Raw genomic sequence first — 18,684 nt, 5'->3', positions numbered from 1 at the left:
TGCCCGAAACGTCGATTTTGCTGCTGCTCCTCGGATGCTGCCTGAACTGCTGTGCTCTTCCAGCATCATTGATCCAGAGAGAGTGTGTTTGTTAACCACCTCCTTGCCTGGTCAGCCTTTTTCCCTGTCTACAATTTGCTTTTATAGAATCACCTCGCGTACATTGTTATGAATATTGTCTAATAAGAGTAGATGTATTTAGTCGATGAATCAAACCATCCCAATGACTGAAACAGCTGACAGTCTAGTGTTGGTCAAGTGGGAAATATTTGCATCAGTTAACCAAAACTCTTCAGAGTTTACATTCACGGGTACGCCAAGCCTCAGCATTAGGACCGGGACATATTGGAGCTGAGATGGAAAGGCCCGTTCCTAGTCCTGCTGGGTTTCCCGGTCAGCAGTCAAGGTCAAGCGGAGGCTGCATGGACACACACAACACAATGCAAACGAGCGCCACCTCCTGGAGGAACACCAGAAGACCCCGTCAGAGACACATCTTCAGCCTTCATTCGTGAATGCCTCAGCCTGATCATTCTGCCTTTCACTGCACTATTCCTTATCTTTCTTTCACTAACTATGTTTGATTGGGCCTGATAACCTCTAGTAAACAGGAATTACAGTTTAATACTTTTTTTATGCACAGAAGGTCAACCACTCTAGCTGCTGGCTATGTGCCCATATCCCTATCCATCCCGAACTCATACCAAGCGAGCCCTTATGGAGTTTGAGCAACTTGCAGCTTTCTTTCCCCCTGCCTTTGGAACTGCTCGATTGGAAATCAAAGTCACCCCGCAGACAATCCTGTGCTCGGCTCAGTTCACTGTTGTGGCCCTCCCCTCCAGCGATCTCCCAGATGCCGAGATTTTCCATTCCTGATAAAACCCCGATGATGATTCCCAATCCCTGGAGCCTTCTGCCCCTGTCCTTACTGAACCCGAGGACTATCAGTCCGATTTCCAAGCACCAACCCCTGACAATCCCCCTGGCTCTGGGTATACTCCCCCTTTTGCTGACACCCACAATCTCCTCTTTTTAATAAAAAAGGAGGGATTGTGAGAGAATGTAATCAAAATTCAGAAAACTGCATGGAAGCCATTTTGTCACAAAGCATGTTTGCAGTAAAATGTAGCCTGTTAACATAATGCTGTCTGAGCCCTGGCTGAGGAATTCTGTTTTGATAGCCTGACCTTGCAGCTGCAGGCTGTCTCTGCTCCTCAGGCCATTAGACTGTGCTGCTTCAGAGAATGATGGATTGGTTCTCTCTGTCCCTGATCGGTAATTCGAGCTGAGCTGAACCTGCAGTATAAGATAACATTCAGTTTTGTAGACATTAAGAAATGTAGGTCTGGACAATGTATGTGAACCTTACGACTGCCCCTCAGTTGCATTATTATTGGAGAGTGGGGCTTGTGCTTTACCATAAAACTTGTAACATTCTGTATTTTACTGGAATACGTCAGACTTTATTTTGAACTAAGAGGTATTCCCCAATGGCAACGAATAAAGCTAGTTAATTGCTCAAGGTCTCCTCTCCTGACTACCTTGCTTTAAACGATTTGACACATGAGTTACTTTGTCCCAACAGTACTAATAGTTACATCGAATGGAGAGAGAATTCCTCAAGTAGGGCATTATCAGAATCCTGGGAGAGCCCTATTTCTGGTTTACTTCCTAATGAACAAACATTAAGCCTTTATTTATTTCTGATTTTGTTTCATTTTTCTTGTTTGATTCCCTGCTGTGACTACACTCTGTGTCTGGATGGGTGACAGGCTGAGATTGTGGGTTGGCTTTCGATTGACTGAATGTTTTATTGAAGAAGGGCTTATGCCTGAAACGTCGATTCTCCTGTTCCCTGGATGCTGCCTGACCTGCTGCGCTGTTCCAGCAACACATTTTCAGCTCTGAATGTTTTCTTGTTCTGGAAACTGTAAAAGAGGCGTGAAAGCTTCAGCAGAAGTCCAGCAAAGCTGAGAACAGACCAACATCTTACTCAGTGGGAACAGGGAGATCAGAGGACAGAGAAATCAGGCCGTGAAACCCGAGCTGATACCAGACTACCGTGTGCTCAGTGCTTTGGTGAGCAGTGCCAACCCTCTGCCTTTACCTAGCTTCCCATCTGACTCCCCCCTCAATATTCAGGATCCAATCCTTGCCATCCTGAAGCCATGTGCCTGTAAGGAGTCTCAGACCATAATTATTCACTTCCAATGTGTGCAGTTAATTCATTCACTTTTGTTACAATTTGGCACACATTCAGACTCACCATGTATCTTTTCAGTTTTTGTGACATTAGTATCCAGTTTTCATTGCTGGTATATTTACTCTCCTTGTCCCTTTCTATTGTTCTCTGATATTCATTTTCCACATCACTACATTACTCACCGGCCTTGATTTGGATTGGGGAGAAAGTGAGGTCTGCAGATGCTGGAGATCAGAGCTGGAAATGTGTTGCTGGAAAAGCACAGCAGGTCAGGCAGCATCCAGGGAACAGGAGAATCGACGTTTCGGGCATAAGCCCTTCTTTCCTGAAGAAGGGCTTATGCCCGAAACGTCGATTCTCCTGTTCCCTGGATGCTGCTTGATTTGGATTGGCCATGCTAAATTGCCCACAGTAACAAAGGATATGCAGGTTAAGTGGGTTAACCCATGGGAAATGCATGGTTATAGTTTCATAGTAATAGAAGCAGGAGTAGGCCATTTGGCCCTTCCAGCCTACATTAAGATCAGGACTGATGCATCCATTGTCTAAGCTCCTCTTCCCTGCATTGTCCCACCTACCTTTAATTCCCTGACTTAACAGAGACACTGAGCCTTGCAGCGGTACTGCTACCTGATAAACAAATTCTTTCCTTGCGTGGGAATATCCTTCTCTTTGCAAGGACCTATTGTACACTTATCAGCTACTAGCCAACACGATCCAGACACTGTGTCGCTGGGCAAAGTGACTTAGGTTGCTTTTGTTAATCGTTAAATGATTGTAACCTATATAATCATACAACTCTCTGTTACTCGTCGGAGTGACTTGTGAGCTCCCAAATAGACAGTCAATAACCCAAGGTTTGTGTGTCATGATTACTTATCCAATACTTATTGGTCTACTACGAGTAAGTCACCCACAGCATAATCCACTTCCATCCCTAACATGGATCAAGGGGCCACCCTTTTTTGCCAGACAAGTAAATGTGTCAAGCTCAGGAAACAAAGCCTGTCAAACATTAATAGACACAGATCTAGACCAACCTTTTCCAGAGTCTGTCCCTTCACCTCGATTGACTTTCTTTTTCCCTCAGCTCCTACAAACCAACAGCTGAACCCAAGGATAAGAAAAGAAATGGGAAAGAGGGCGAGAGAAGAGAGTGCGGTACTCCCAGATGTAAAACAGAGGAAGGAAGTTCCAGTCTGGGCTGAAGCTCAATCTTCATTCAGAGAGAGAGGAGCAACAGCAACTTCAGAAGCTCATGGTCGAACTTCCGCATTCAAACAATGGCGGGGGGGACTCTGATTGGCAGGAGGACCAGGCCCCTTCTGGTCCTCCAGGATTTCCAAAAGATTGGTCTCCCCGTCCATCAGAACGACGAGGGGCGGGGCCCCATTCCGAGCTCACACATGCGCACTATGAACACTGCTCACGGCCCATAGAGCGGTGTCTGGATCGCATGGGATTGTGGGTACTACACCAGCCATTAAAGAGATGAAATCAAGAGTCCCATATGCCTTCTTAACGTCCTTTTTTATGTGTTAATGATGAACACGTCATGAGCTAATCTTTAATCGATTTTCGATTGATACACTGAGTGAAACACTACACGTGTTTAACTCTCTATTTCCAGTTCAGTGTCAGTACAACACTCTTTATCTGTCCTCAAATAAGGACCGAATCAAAAGCCCAACGTCTGTTCCACCCGAAGGTTGTTTTTTTTTAGTTTGCAGTTTCCAATCCTCCGTTTCAATCATTTATTAAAAGTTACTCGTGGTACATGAGCATTGCTGGCTGGCCAGCATTTAGTTCCCCTTGAGAAGGTGATGGTGACCTGCCTTCTTCAACTGCTGTGGTCCACACGCTGTACGGTGACCCATAATGTCCTTACGGAGGGTATTCCAGAATTTAGACCCAGCAACACTGAAGGAACAGCAATATATTTCCAAGTCAAGATGGTGAGTGGCTTGGAGGGGTACTTGCAAGAGTTGTGTTCCCAAGTATCTGTTGCCCTGGTCGTTCTAGAGGAACTGGTTTTTGGTTTGGAAGGCATTTTCTAAGGATCTTTGGTGAATTTCAGTGTTGTGTCTTGTAGATCGTACACACTCCTGCTTCTGAACAGTGGGACAGAGGGAGTGGATGTAAGTGGAGATGGTGCCAATCAAGCAGGCGACTTTGTCCTGGATGGTATCAAGCTTTTTGAATGTTGTTGAAGCTGCACCCATCCAAGCTGGTGGGAGAGTATTCTATTACACTGCAGACTTGTGATTTGTAGAAGATGGGCAAGGTTTGGGGAGTCACAGTATGCCTGACCTGTTGCCTGCTCTTGTTGCCATTGTGTCTGTTGTTAGTCTAGTTGAGTTTCTGGTCAATGGTAAACCCCAAGGATATTGATAGTGGGGTGTTTAGTGACAGTAACACTGTTGAATATCACGGGGCAGTTGTCAGATTCTCTCTTTTGGGGATGAGTCATTGTTTGGCATTGGCATGGCATACATGTTACTTGCCACTCCTGAGCCCATTGGATATTGTTAAGATCTTGTTGCATTTCAAACTGAACTGCTTCAGTTTGTGAGGAGTTGTGAATCATGCTGAACATTGTGCAATTATTGGCGAATATCTCCACCTCTGACCTTATGATGGAGGACGGTCATTGATGAAGATGGTTGAGCCTAAGAAGACACTACCCTATGAATTCCTGCAGAAACGTTCTGGAACTGAGATGACTGACCTCCAACAACCAAAGCCATCTCTCTATGTACCAGGTATCCCTGAACAATTCAGATACACAACAATATTTCAAAACTAATTGAAGGAATACAGATGCAACACCCCTTTTCTGGGAGTCTCCAGTGCAAGTTTTTCTGTTCGGGAAACAGTCTGATAAGTGTTGACTGTCATCAACCTTTTTGATCTTGGCCACACACAGCGCCCCCTGTCCATTAGCCCCCGCCACACACAGCGCTCCCTGTCCATTTCTTCCCCGCCACTCCAGCGCCCCCTATCCATTCTCCCTCACGACTCAAAGCACCCCCGTTCTTTCCTCCCACCACCCACAGCTCCCCCTGTCCATTCCCACCGCCAACCACAGCGCCCCTTGTCCATTCTCTCTCCATCCCCAGGTTATTGCCCATTCTCCCTCTATACTCCAAACACCCTGTCCATTCTCTCTCTTGCAACCCTCTGTACCCCTGTCGTTTCATTCCTCAGCCCCTGTCCAGTCCATCTCCCCACCTTCTACGCCCATCTAATCTCCCTCATCCCACCCTCTGACCCATGTCCATTCTTCCAGCCCCCACCATCCATTCTCTCTCTCTCTCATTCCCCCCACCATCTGCCACCCCACCCATTCTCTCTCCCCTGAAATACACCAGGCTCGGAGTCAGAATTGGGGTTCAATGACAGAGTTTATTGCACAAGGAAATACCGGGGCTCCGGGGAGAGAAAGACTTTTTTTTAATTTCAAAATATACTTTATTCATAGAAATAAATCTTTGGTACTTGTACAATTTGTCATGTCGTTCATAGATATATACATTGCATGTCTTCACATTACAAAGAACAGATTGAATTAATCGATTTTACAGTTATCTATTTACAGTTCCCTTTATTAACCATCCAGTCTCTTAGTATTTAGCTGTGGCTTCAGCAGAACCCACCTACTGAGTGGGTGCCCTGTTAAGAACAGATTTTTTTTTCTTTCAAAAATATACTTTGTTCATAAAATACTTTGGTGATCTGTACAACTGGACATGCCATACATATGTAAACATTCCATTTGTTTGCATTCCGAAAACAGAGTAATCATTCCTGTTTAAAGGTCTGTATGATTACATTTTTAGCTGAGGCATCAGCAGAGCCAAAATGACTGCGTGGGCCCCCTGTTCTTCTTTAGGCAGGCAGATGTTACACGGTGGTCTTTCCGCACTGCGCCTTGGCGGCAGCTGCCCCAGCTTCAGTGCGTCCCTCAACACATAGTCCTGGACCTTGGAATGTGCCAGTTTGCAACACTCAGTCAGGGTCAACTCCTTCAGCTGGAAGATCAACAGGTTTCGGACTGCCCAGAGAGCATCCTTCACCAAGTTGATGATCCTCCAGGCACAGTTGATGTTCGTCTCGGTGTGTGTCCCTGGGAACAGGGCGTAGAGCACGGAATCCCGCGTCACGGCGCTGCTCGGGACGAACCTCGACAAACACCACTGCATTCCTCTCCAGACTTCTTCTGCGTAGGCACATTCCAGAAGGAGGTGTGTGACAGTCTCGTCCCCCCCACCCCCGCAGACGCTTCGAGGGCAGCGTGTGGTGCAGCTGAGAGTCTGGGCGTGCATAAAGGATCTCACAGGCAGAGCCCTTCTCACCACCAGCCAAGCCATGTTTTGGTGCTTGTTGGAAAGTTCTGGCGATGAGGCATCTTGCCAAATGGCTTTGACAGTCTGCTCAGGGAACCGCTCGATAGAATCCGTCCTCTCCTTTTCCCAAAGGGTCTCAAGGACACTACGTGCTGACCACTTCTTGATGGACTTGTGGTCAAAGGTGTTTTTCTTCACAACTTCTCCATGAAGGACAGGTGATACGGAACGGTCCAACTACTCGGAGCGTTCTGCGGCAGCGAGGCCAGGCCCAACCTTCGCAACACCGGGGACAGGTAGAACCTCAATACGTAGTGACACTTGGTGTTTGCATACCGGGGATCCACGCACAGCTTGATGCAGCCACACACAAAGGTGGCCATCAGGATGAGGGGAGAGAAAGACACCAACAGCACAGTGTCAGCTGCGAGACTTCTCTCGACCCAGAGCATACGTCAAGAAACCTTTATACATCTTATGATACAATCGGTCAGGGATGAGATTATTGTCTTTGTAACATGATTTGTTTATGGTAATCCTTGTAGATTCGGTACAGCCTTTGTTAATTTCCGCACAGTCGTTGTCAGTTTCAGTGCAGACATTGTCCATTTCAATGTCTGCAGGGAAATCCATTGTTGTAGTAATGGGCGCTATTTGCTCTTTCTGAGAAGGGGATTCCTGTAGCCCTGGCTATTAGCATTTCGTATTGAGTCTGTATCAAGCTGTTAGCACTTCTATAAGAGATGTTGGCTGGACCCAGACACTTCGGCGGGCAGTGTTCATTACTCGTGTGTATTCTCTCCCCCACCCGCCTTAAACTAATCACCTGGGTTGTGAGTCCGTTGTGCTGGCATTCTGGTGGCTCCAGGCAGTTTTGTATCAGCTCTGCTGTTTCTCTCCATATTGTGATCCGGCGGCCATCTTGTGTGTCAAGTTGGCCAACTGATGGCTCAGTGGCCACCTTGTGTATCCGTGTGCCTGGTGTCACCCTGCCCTGTGCCATCTCCCACTTCTCCGCCACGCCCACTCTCTCTCCCCCACCCAATTTCTCTATCAACCCCACTCATTCTCTCTCTCTGTACCCCCTAGTCTCTCTCTACCCCCACGCTTTGCCCCCCCCGTCCATTTTCTCTCTCTCTGTCCCCCATCCATTCAGTCTCTTTTCTCCCCAGCCCCCATCACACCCGTCCTTTCTCGAACCTCGAACCATCTTTGACCGCTGTATCAAACCTTTCAAAGGACAGAGCGAGGGAGATAATGGATAGTAATGACTCTGCCTGGGAGTCGGGAGGGGTGAGAAATGGCTGATCTTCAAAATTGAGAATACCTAAAATATATTCAGAAACATCATTAAAGTGAGAAAGCACGTTCAAGTTTTTTAAAAGAGCTGCTGAAATCTTTCTGAAACTTTCACTGAAATAAGCGCAGTCAGGCCACTGCTCAGGAGAGGCTGGAAGGGGTGAATGGGCGAAGGTGAGCACTGCGGATGCTGGAGGTTAGAGTCAAGATTAGAGTGGTGCTGGAAAAGCACAGCCGGTCAGGCAGCATTCGAGGCTTTTGCCTGAAACGTTGATGTTCCTGCTCCTTGGATGCTGCCTGACCTGCTGTGCATTTCCAGCACCACTCTGATCTTGACTGTAAGGGGTCAATGGCCTAGTCCTCGTCTTGTGAAGTTGGTTCCAACTATCTAGAAATAGTGAAACAGAGCACAGAAACATACCCTTCGGTCTATGCCGACCAGATATCCTAAATTAATCTAGTGACCCATTTGCCAGCATTTGGCCCCTTATCCCTCTGAATCTGTCCTATTCATATCCCCATCCAGATGCATTTTAAATATTATCATTGTACTGGCCTCCACCACTTCCTCTGGCTGACACGCACCAGCGTCTGTGCAAAAAGGTTACCCCTCAGAAATCTTTCCCCTCTCACCCTAAACCCATGCCCTCCACTTCTGGACTCGGGGTAAACCTGGGGAAAAGACATACCAAAGTTGAGCAGCCAGACAGAATGCAAAAGTAATACAATGTCGAATCACAGGGAAAAACAAATTGTGGCTCTACCCCTTTTTTCCTATTGGCATTTGGACTCTTAACATCTGACAGAAACACCAGCATTGAAAAGTGTGGTGCTGGAAAAACACAGACCAGGCAGCATCCGAGGAGCAGGAGAATCGACGTTTCGGGCATAAGCCCTTCTTCAGGAATCTTATGCCCGAAACGTCGATTCTCCTGCTCCTCGGATGCTGCCTGGCCTGCTGTCTTTTACCAGCATCTGCAGTCCTCACTTTCTCCAAGAAACACCAGCCTCCCCAGTGAACATACTGCGCATGTTTTCCGGTGTCAGCAACGCAGTGCATATTCCCACCGGTGCGCGACCTTCCTTTGATGGTCCAATAGGGAACCGTGGAGGACCAAAACAAAACTGGTCCTCCTGCCAATCAGAGCCACTCCATTGTCTGAATGCGGAAGTTGAACCATGAGTTCCTGAAGCTGCTACTCCTGCTCCTCTCTTTCTGAATCACCATTGAGCTTCACCCAGACTGCAAACTCCTTCCTCTGTCTGAGATCTGTGAGTACGGCACTTTTTTTTTCTCGCCTCCTTTTCCATTTCTATTTCTTTCCGGAGTTCAGTTGTTGACTTGCAGCAACTGAAAGGAAAGGGGGTGAACCCAGGGAGGGAACAGACTCTGGAAACGTGGTCCAGGTCTGTGTCTCAATTGGCAAAATAGACAGGCAGGAGGCTGGAAGAACACAGCAAACCAGGCAGCATCAGGAGGTGGAGAAGTCGATGTTTCGGGTGTAACCCTTCCTCAGGACTGGGGATGGGGCTGGGGCTAAAGTGGGGATAGGTGAAGATAGGGAGAGGGTACGGCCTGATTAGTCATTGGGTGGAAGAAATCAGGTTGGTGGCAGGAAGGAGTGGTAGTGAGGGGCACGGGGCTGAAAAGGGAGTCGGGGGATGGAAAGGGAGGTTATTTGAAATTGGAGAACTCGATGTTGGGTCCTGCAGGCTGTAGGCTGCCTGGGCGGAAGATGGGGTGTTGTTCCCTAATTTGCAGTTTGGTTCATTATGGCAATAGAGGAAGGCTAAGATGTTCTTGTCAGAAAGGGAGTGGGAAGGGGAATTAAAATCGATGGTGACTGGGAGGTCTTGTCAGCCTCTGCGGACCCAGCTGTGATGCTCGCCAATCCGTTCCCCAAGTTTACGCTCGGTCTCCCCGAAGTGGAGAAGACCACAATTTGCAAACACGTGGCAAATGCAGTCCCACAATGTGAAGTTATAGCCTTTGCTGTGGAAAAAAAAGCAGAAAGACAGTGTATTGTTTAAATGGTGATACTTTGGGATGTGGAGAAAGTGAGAACTGCAGATGCTGGAGATCAGAGGCAAAGTGTGGTGCTCGAAAAAGGCAGTAGGTCAGGCAGCATCTGAGGACCAGGAGAGTCGACATTTCGGTCCCGAGCACTTCATCAGGAATGATATGTGAATGGACAAAGGGTCTGATTCTGTGCTGTATGACTCTAATCATCTTTGGTGAGAGCAGAAGTGTGATTGTGAAGGCTGGAGTTTAAGAGGAGCTTTCAAAGATGTTTGCCCTTAATGGGAGCAGAAGAAGTTGCAATGAAATCTTGCATTTGTGAGACAGCAACTGATTGAGTGAGTAAATCCAAGGTTTTGGTGCAAAGTGGGAATTCATTGCACTGTGAGGATGAAGCTCTACTTATTGAGTCATTTCTGCTGGTGAATGAAACCAGGCTCAAGATTAGGAGGAGTAGATTCAGGACAGAGATAAGGAGGAACTGCTTTTCCTGGAGTGTAGTGAATCTATGGAATTCTCTGCCCCAGGAAGCAGTAGAGGCAGCTTCATTAAGTATGTTCAAGACACAGTTGGATGGGTTTTTGCAATGGTAGGGGAATTAAGGGTAGTTGGGACAATGCAAGGAGGAGGATCTCAGATGATGAATAGATCAGCCCTGATCTTAATGAATGGCGGAGCAGGTTTGGCGGGCCAAATGGCCTTCTCCTGCTTCTATTACTATGTAACTGTGTAACCCTGCATTTCCCATGGCTAACCCACCTAACCTGCACATCCGTCATCATTGTAGGCAATTTAGCATGGCCAATTCAAATCAAATCAAGGTCATGTGGGAAATGAACATTAGAGAAAGGGACAAGGAGAGTAAATGTACCAGCAAAATGTACCAGGATTCTAAAGATCACAAAAATTGAAACGGTGAGTCTGAACGTGTGCCGCATTGTAACAAAATTGAATTAATTGACTGCACACATTGAAGTGAATAATTATGGTCTGAGACTCCTTACAGACACATGGCTTTAGGATGGCAAGGATTAGATTCTGTATATTGAGGGTGTTGTCTAATGGGAAGCTTGGTAAAGGTAGAGGGTTGGCACTGCTAATCAAAGCACTGATCGCATGGTAGTCTGATGTCAGCTCGGGTTTCAGGGCCTGGTTTGTCTGTCCACTGTTGATCTCCCTGTTCCCAAGGAGTATGTCGGTCTGTGCTCAGCTCTGCTGGATTTCTGCTGAAGCTTTGTCCCCTTTTTCACCTTCTGGAACAATAAAGCATTCAGTCAATCAAGCCCCAACCTACAATCTCCCAGCCTGTCAGCCATCCAGGCACAGTGTAATCACAGCAGGGGATCTCACAAGAAAAATGAAACCAAAGTAGAAATGACTAGGTGCTCGTGTTTAATGTTTGTTCATGAGAAAGTGGACCACAAATGGGGCTCTCCCAGGATTCTTATACTATCCTACTTGAGGAATTCTCTCTCCCTTACATCTAACTATGAGAACCCAGCTATGATTTACAACAATATTTTCACCAACAGAAGTAAGGCACCTGTTCTCAAATAGACAGAGACATACAGGATGGAAATAGACATTTTCTCTCTCATGCGCGCGCACACACACACACAAGTTCACGGGAATAAATGCACATTTGCAGAGCTGAGCTCAAATGTCACTTTTTGTTCTAAAACTTTAAGTTCGCTTGATAAGGTGCTTTCCAGGAAGTTCTGGGATTTGCATATTAATGATACCTGCAACCCTTTTGAAAAGATGAAAGACTTAACAATCCAGGTTTGTTCAATGTATCATTTCAGTGGCAGGACACTGTCATGTTTTTCTATAAATTCTGTGTCTTATTATTTTATTCTCCACAACCACTTGATGAAGGAACAGCGCTCCAAAAGCTAGTGCTTCTAAATAAACCTGTTGGACTATAACCTGGTGTTGTGTGATTTTTAACTTTGTCCAGGTTAGGGGGGAATTGCTATGCTAAATTACCCATAGTGTCCAGGGATGTGCAGGTTAGGTGTGATAGTCAGGGAGTAGAGCAACAGGTGCAGGGATGTGGGTGGGTCGGTGTGGACTCGTCGGGCCGATTGGCCTCCTTCCACACTGTGGGGATTCTGTGAAGGGAAGGAATTCCTGCAAACTATGCAGGGCAGTGCGGGCTAGCCAGCCGGTCGGCCGCGACCCACCCCTTCCTCTCGTCCCTTTTCCCATTCCCTACCCCACCCCTGACCCATTGAAGGCGTCACAACGCGGAAGTGGCCCTGTCAGTTTGCATGAAACTCCCTCCCTCTCGGCAATTCTTCATCCTGGGAGTGTGTGGGGAGGAATCTGTTCACTTGTGGCAACTGGAGTGAATCCAAGGAGGCAGCAGACTCTGCAAACTCAGGTATGTGTCTTAATTACCCGGGCGAGGAGGGACAGAAGGATGGGGTGGGGCTGTTTTCCCCATCGCGCCAGAGTCTGAGACTTTTATAAAATCATGAGGGGTATGGATAGGGTAAATAGACAAGGTCTTTCCCTTGGGATGGGAAAGTCCCAAACTGGAGGGTCATAGGTTCAGGGTGAGGGCAGTGGGGAGATGTAAAAGAGACCTCAGTGGCAACTTTTTCATGAAAAGGTTGGTGCTTTTATGGAATGAGCTGCCAGAGGAAGTTGTGGGGACTGCTAGAATTCCAACAGTTAAAAGGCATCTGGATGGGTGTATGAATACAAAGGGTTCAGTGGATCGGGGCCAAGTGATGGCAAATGTGACTGGAGTCATAGAGATGTACAGCACAGAAACAGACCCTTCGGTCCAACTCGTCCTTGCTGACAAGATAGCCAACCCAATTTAGTCCCAGCTGTCAGCACCCGGCCCATATAGGGGCCAAGTGATGGCAAACGTGACTCGATTAATTTAGGAAATCTGGGCAGCTCGGGCAGATTGGGCCAATGAGTCTGTTTCCGTGCTGTGTGACTCTAAATGTCCTCGGTGAAAGCAGAATTGTGGTTGTGAAGGCTGGACTTTCAGAGCATGTTTTGCCCTGACTGGGAGCAGAAGAGTTTGACTGAAGTGTGTCAGTGTTAATGCCTTGATGTCTCCGTTTGCTCCCACCTTCCCGGGGTCATTGACCATTTTGCGTCTGGTCCTTCCTCAAGAAGCTGCATTGCAGGTTCACCCTGAATTGACACTTTTTTTTTGCTTCCCAAAATCAGACCTGCTCACTCTCAGCAGGATCCCAGTGTTGTGAAAGATATTAACTTTCAGGTGGAGGTATCCAAAATTCAGAGAGATGTCAGTATTGGTGTTTTTGCTTTTTCTGCCCCTGTAAGATCCTGAATCAGCACCTTCAGGGGAATTAGTTAGAGCGGAGTGAGAACAGAGGGGGAGAGAGAGTGGGATGGTGCTTTCAATTTTGTGAAATAACAAAAGAATATTCCACAGAAAGTAGAATTACTTGTTCTGAATTTCTACCCTGTACTGATGGTGATGACTTTTGTAATCTCTTTTTGCAGAGTATTTGAAAATCTGAAGTCAGAAGATTCAAAGTCAACAGATGAAGGGCTTATGCCTGAAACATTGACTCTCCTGCTCCTCGGATGCTGCCTGACCTGCTGTCATTTTCCAATGCCACACATTTTGACACTGACTCTCCAGCGTCTGCAGTCCTCACTTTGACATCAATGTCTGACAGACATTCGGACCGCAACAATTTTCAACTGTAATACTGCGAGAAGGAGCAAAGCTTTTTGGTTCCTGTTTGGGTACGTTTTCAGCATCAGTGGGACTGGATGAGAGACCCTACAGCGCACTGAGTGTGGAGCGTGTAACCGCTATACAGCCTGGAAAGAGGAATTGATGCCTGGGAGGGGCTTGTATGCGTGTTTGTGTGTAACTGAAGCGTTGGCCATGGAGAAACCCGAGGAATCCCACCTTTTGGAGAAACGATGGAAGTGTGATGACTGCGGGAAAAGCTTCTGTTTCCCATCTACCGTGGACTCTCATCGGCGCAGCCACACCGGGGAGAGGCCGTTCCCTTCCCCGAGTGTGGGAAGGCCTTCAACAATTCCTCCACCCTGCTGACCCACCGGCGGGTCCACACAGGTGAGAGGCCATTCACCTGCTGTCAGTGCAGGAAGGCTTACACCTGCTACTCCGCCCTGCGGAGGCACCAGCGAGTTCACCTGTAGGGGAATTGAAACAGTGATGGCCAAGTTGCATCCTTTACCTGGTCTGGCCGACACATGACTCCAGGTTCACAGCAGTGTGGTTGACTCTACACTGCCCCACCCCTCCTCACTCGGCAAATGAGAGGGGAGAAACTTACTTGGAGACAGAGTATGGATTGAAATTATTGAGTGAGGCAACACTTCCTCCGGGTTACAGCTGTACCAAGGATCCAATTACAAAGGGACGACTGGGTGCTAACCAATAGTAAAGAATGTGAGGTGGGTGGGGGGGAAATGTATGTACTTTGACCTTGAGCTGTTTAAAAAGCAGCAACTTTTTCTCTGCCTTTTTGCAGGGGGATCTAAAGCTGTAACAAAGTTGGGTTGCAATAAAAGTTACCTGAACTTACCGCCGGGCTCAGACTCTCATTGAAAGCTTTGAGCTCCAAGAGGTTTTGTTTTAAAGCTGCTCATTTCTTTCAACCTCCTGCACTAAGCTTCCAATGTTGTCTATCAGATGGAGCAATGAATGAGGAGCCAGTATCATTAGAAATTGTAAGTTTTTCAGGATCATTTCATCGGCATTGTAAAGTTTACTGGCAGCATCGGGAGGTGTGGGCTGTGTTCAGTGGAAACAATGTGGAGGAGCTGGTGGTGGACTGGCCTGGGTAAAGTGAAAAATCGCACAACACCAGGTTATAGTCCAACAGGTTTATTTGGAAGCACTAGCTTTCGGAGCGCTGCTGCTTCATCGGGTAGCTGTGGAACCGGATCCAAAGGCACAGAATTGATAGCAAAAGCTCACAGTGTCATGCAACTGATAGGATATACTGAACAAACCTAGATTGCTGTTCAGTCTTCCATCTTTGAGAATGGATTGCGGGTTTTGGTTCATTAATCTGTAAACCCCAGAACATCTTTTCAGTTACGTTCTTGAGATGACTTAAGGTTTTATTTTTAAAAATGCTTACAGCTCAGACAATGCATTAAAGGTGTGAGGTTCGAGCCTGTCACACCCCAATCTTGGATCAGACTGGTTCTAGTTCCAAAGTAGGAATTTATAAAATATTACATGGATTGACTGCCTGCAGTTTCTGCACTTTTTTGAGCAAAGTAGAATGTACCTGCAAATAATTCTGCCAATTCAAATTCACTTCTTGGAGTTATTTGTGTGTGTGTGCATGTGAGTTTGTGTGCATGCTTGGTATAGAGTATAAGCCTGTGAGAGTGTTGGGGGGTGTATGTGTGTGTATATGTATGAGTGAAGTATGAATAAAAGCAGGGGGTTGCATTTTGCTGAAACAAGGAAGGGTGGACCTATACAGGTGATGGTAGGGCCTTGAGCCTTGTTGGAGAACAGAGACATGGGAGGATTCAGGTGCATAGCTGCATCACTGGGAGACAGGGTGGTTAAGAAGGTGTTTAGCACACTTGCCTTCATTGTTCACACCATTGAGTATCGGGGTTGGGGCATCATGTTGAGGTACAGGATGTTGGTGAGGCCACTTTCAGAGTACTGAGTACAGTTCTGGTGGCAGTGTAATAGGAAGAATACTATTAGAGAGGGTTTAATACAGATTTACCAGGATGTTGTAAGGACTGGAGAGTTTGAGTTATAAGGAGAGACTGGGACACTTTTCACTGAAGTGCAAGAGGTTGAGTGATGATGTCATTGAGATTTATAAAACCATGAGGAGTGGAGATAAGGTGAATAGCAAAGGGCTCTTCCTTAGTGTAGAGGTGCTCAAAACTAGGAGGCATATTTTTTAAAGTGAGGGAAGAGAAATTTAAAAGGAGCCTGAGGGACAACGTTTTGGTACAGGGTGGTTTGCATATGGAATGAACTTGCTGAGGAAGTGGTAGATGCAGGTACAGTTACAACATTTAAGCGACATTCAGATGGGTACATGAATAGAAAGGTTTAGAGGGATATGGGCCAAATGTAAATAAGTGGGACTAGTTATTTTGGGAATCCTGGTCGGCATGGACGGGTTGGACCGAAGGGTCTGTTTCTGTGCTGTCTACCTCTATGAACCAGAAGTGATCTTATTGAAACCAGTAGAATTCTGAAAGGGGCTTGACAGGATAGATGCCAATAAAATGGTCCTTTGTGGGGAGGGTCATAGAATCCCAACAATGTGGAAGCAGGCCATTCAGCCCATCTATTACACACTGGCCCTCTGAAGAGCATCCCACCCATACCTAACCCCTTTCTCCATATTTCCCATGGCTAATCCACCCTAACCTACACCCTAAAATACAGAAGAGGAAGTGTTGGCTGTCTTGAAACATAAAGGTGGATAAATCCCCAGGACCTGATCAGGTGTAGCCTAGAGCTCCATGGGAAGCTAGAGAAGTGATTGCTGGGCCTGTTGCTGAGATATTATCATCAATAGTCACAGGTGAGGTGCCGGAAGACTGGAGCTTGGCTAACATGGTTCTACTGTTTAAGAAGGGTGATAGACCAGTAAGCCTGATGTCATTGGTGGGCAAGTTGTTTGGAGGGAGTCCTGAGGGACAGGATGTACATGTATTTGGAAAGGCAAGGACTGATTAGGGATAGTCAAATGACATTGTGCATGGGAAATCATGTCTCACAAACTTGATTGAGTTTTTCTGAAGAAGTAACAAAGAGGATAGATGAGGGCAGAGCAGTAGATGTGATCTATATGGACTTCAGTAAGGCATTCAACAAGGTTCCCCATGGGACACTGATTAGCAAGATTAGATCTCACAGAATACAGGGAGAACTAGTCATTTGGTTACAGAACGGGCTCAAAGGTAGAAGACAGAGGGTGGCAGTGGAGGGTTATTTTTCAGACTGGAGGCCTGTGACCAGTGGAGTGCTGCAAGGATCGGTACTGGGCCCTCTACGTTTTGTCATTTACATAAATGATTTGGATGCGAGCATAAGAGGTACAGTTAGTAAATTTACAGATGCCACCAAAATTGGAGGTGTAGTGGACAGCGAAGAGGGTTACCTCAGATTACAACAGGGTCTGGACCCGATGGGCTGAGAAGTGACAGATGAAGTTTAATTCAGATAAATGTGAAGTGCTGCATTTTGGGAAAGCAAACCTTAACAGGACTTATTTACTTAATAGTAAAGTCCTAGGGAGTCTTGCTGAACAAAGAGACCTTGGAGTGCAGGTTCATAGCTCCTTGAAAGTGGAGTTGCAGGTAGATAGGATAGTGAAGAAGGCATTTGGTATGCTTTTCTTTATTGGTCAGAGTATTGAGTACAGAAGTTGGAGGTCATGTTACGGCTGTACAGGACATTGGTTAGGCCACTGTTGGAATATTGCGTGCAGTTCTGGTCTCCTTCCTATCAGAAAGATATTGTGAAATTTGAAAGGGTTCAGAAACGATTTACAAGGATATTGCCAGGGTTGGAGGATCTGAGCTACAGGGAGAGACTGAACAGGCTGGGGCTGTTTTCCCTGGAGCGTCGCAGGCTGAGGGGTGACCTTATAATGGTTTACAAAATTATGAGGGGCATGCATAGTAGAAATAGACCAAGTCTTTTCCCCGGGGGTCGGGGAGTCCAGAACTCGAGGGCATAGGTTTAGGGTGACAGAGGAAAGATATAAAAGAGACCCAAGGGGCAACATTTTCATGCAGAGAGTGGTACGTGTATGGAATGAGTTGCCAGAGGAAGTAGTGGAGGCTGGTACAATTGCAACATTTAAGAGGCATTTGGATGGGTATATGAATAGGAAGGGTTTGGAAGGATATGGGCCAGGTGCTGGCAGGTGGGACTAGATTGGATTGGGATATCTGGTCGGCATGGACGGGTTGGACCAAAGGGTCTGTTTCCATGCTGTACATCTCTATGACTCTAAAAACAAGTTGTAGACAAGTAAAAAGGCTGACCAGGGAAGGAGGTGGTTAACAACCTCAGGGCATCCCTCTTAAACTATGCATCTTGTTTGTTTACAAATTAAACATGCTTCAGCTCTTTTCCTAGCTGCTTTCTGGAAATCTGGGTGACGCCAGGTTTGTAATACAGTATTAACCATTCCCTCCTTGCCCATGTGTATACAATAATGCACATAATCAATTGAAAAAGGCAGCAGCAAAGAAGGAACACAAACCAGTCTATCAGGGGTCACCCACATTTCGGTTTGAGTATCGAGGGAGTACCCTATTTGAGGCCATAGTTTGTGCTGCTCAGTAGGGGGCCTCCCCTGTGATTTCAGTCCCTTACCCAGGCCTGGCATTCCTATCCCCCTATTGTCTCTATCCGGGTTTTGCTGGGGACCCAATGGGACCAAAGGTTTGGGGTGTCAGGCTGCCTGCTTGGCAGCAGCATCCATCTGCTCATTCCTTTGGAGACTGTATTCATTGCCTCAGCGTGAGCTGAACATCTTGATAGCTGCCATATTGATTGGACAAAACAGCATTACTATTCGTCTGCCCCGTGGGGGTTACAAATCCTCTATGTTCCCACAAGTCTCTGTAATCATGGGTCACACCAAAAGCACAGTGAGAGTTGAAGATCTCAACCCCCAGCAGGGCTCTCTCAGTTCTGAGATTGGTCACATCAACAGCAAGCTTCAGCAAGGTTTCACGCTTTAATTTGTAACAGCCGGGCAAAGATTTGTCCAGCAAGACAGATATTAAAAGATTCTGTGTTCCTTGGAGAAACTGTGTGATTAACTTGGAAT

The 18,684-nt window shown here is 46.7% G+C and overlaps 1 protein-coding gene across 1 annotated transcript in view; it reads right to left on the bottom strand.

Moving 5' to 3' along the window:
- Window positions 1-18,684, bottom strand: part of LOC148143556 (uncharacterized) — a 188,550-nt gene that overhangs the window by 33,008 nt on the left and 136,858 nt on the right. The gene's annotated exons all lie outside the window — the stretch shown is intronic.

The sequence above is a fragment of the Chiloscyllium plagiosum genome, unplaced genomic scaffold (genome assembly GCF_037043375.1).
Source record: "Chiloscyllium plagiosum isolate Xiang-an unplaced genomic scaffold, Cpla_swu_hap1 HiC_scaffold_27, whole genome shotgun sequence".
Taxonomy (NCBI): domain Eukaryota; kingdom Metazoa; phylum Chordata; class Chondrichthyes; order Orectolobiformes; family Hemiscylliidae; genus Chiloscyllium; species Chiloscyllium plagiosum.
This window is presented reverse-complemented; position numbering and strand designations above follow the sequence as displayed.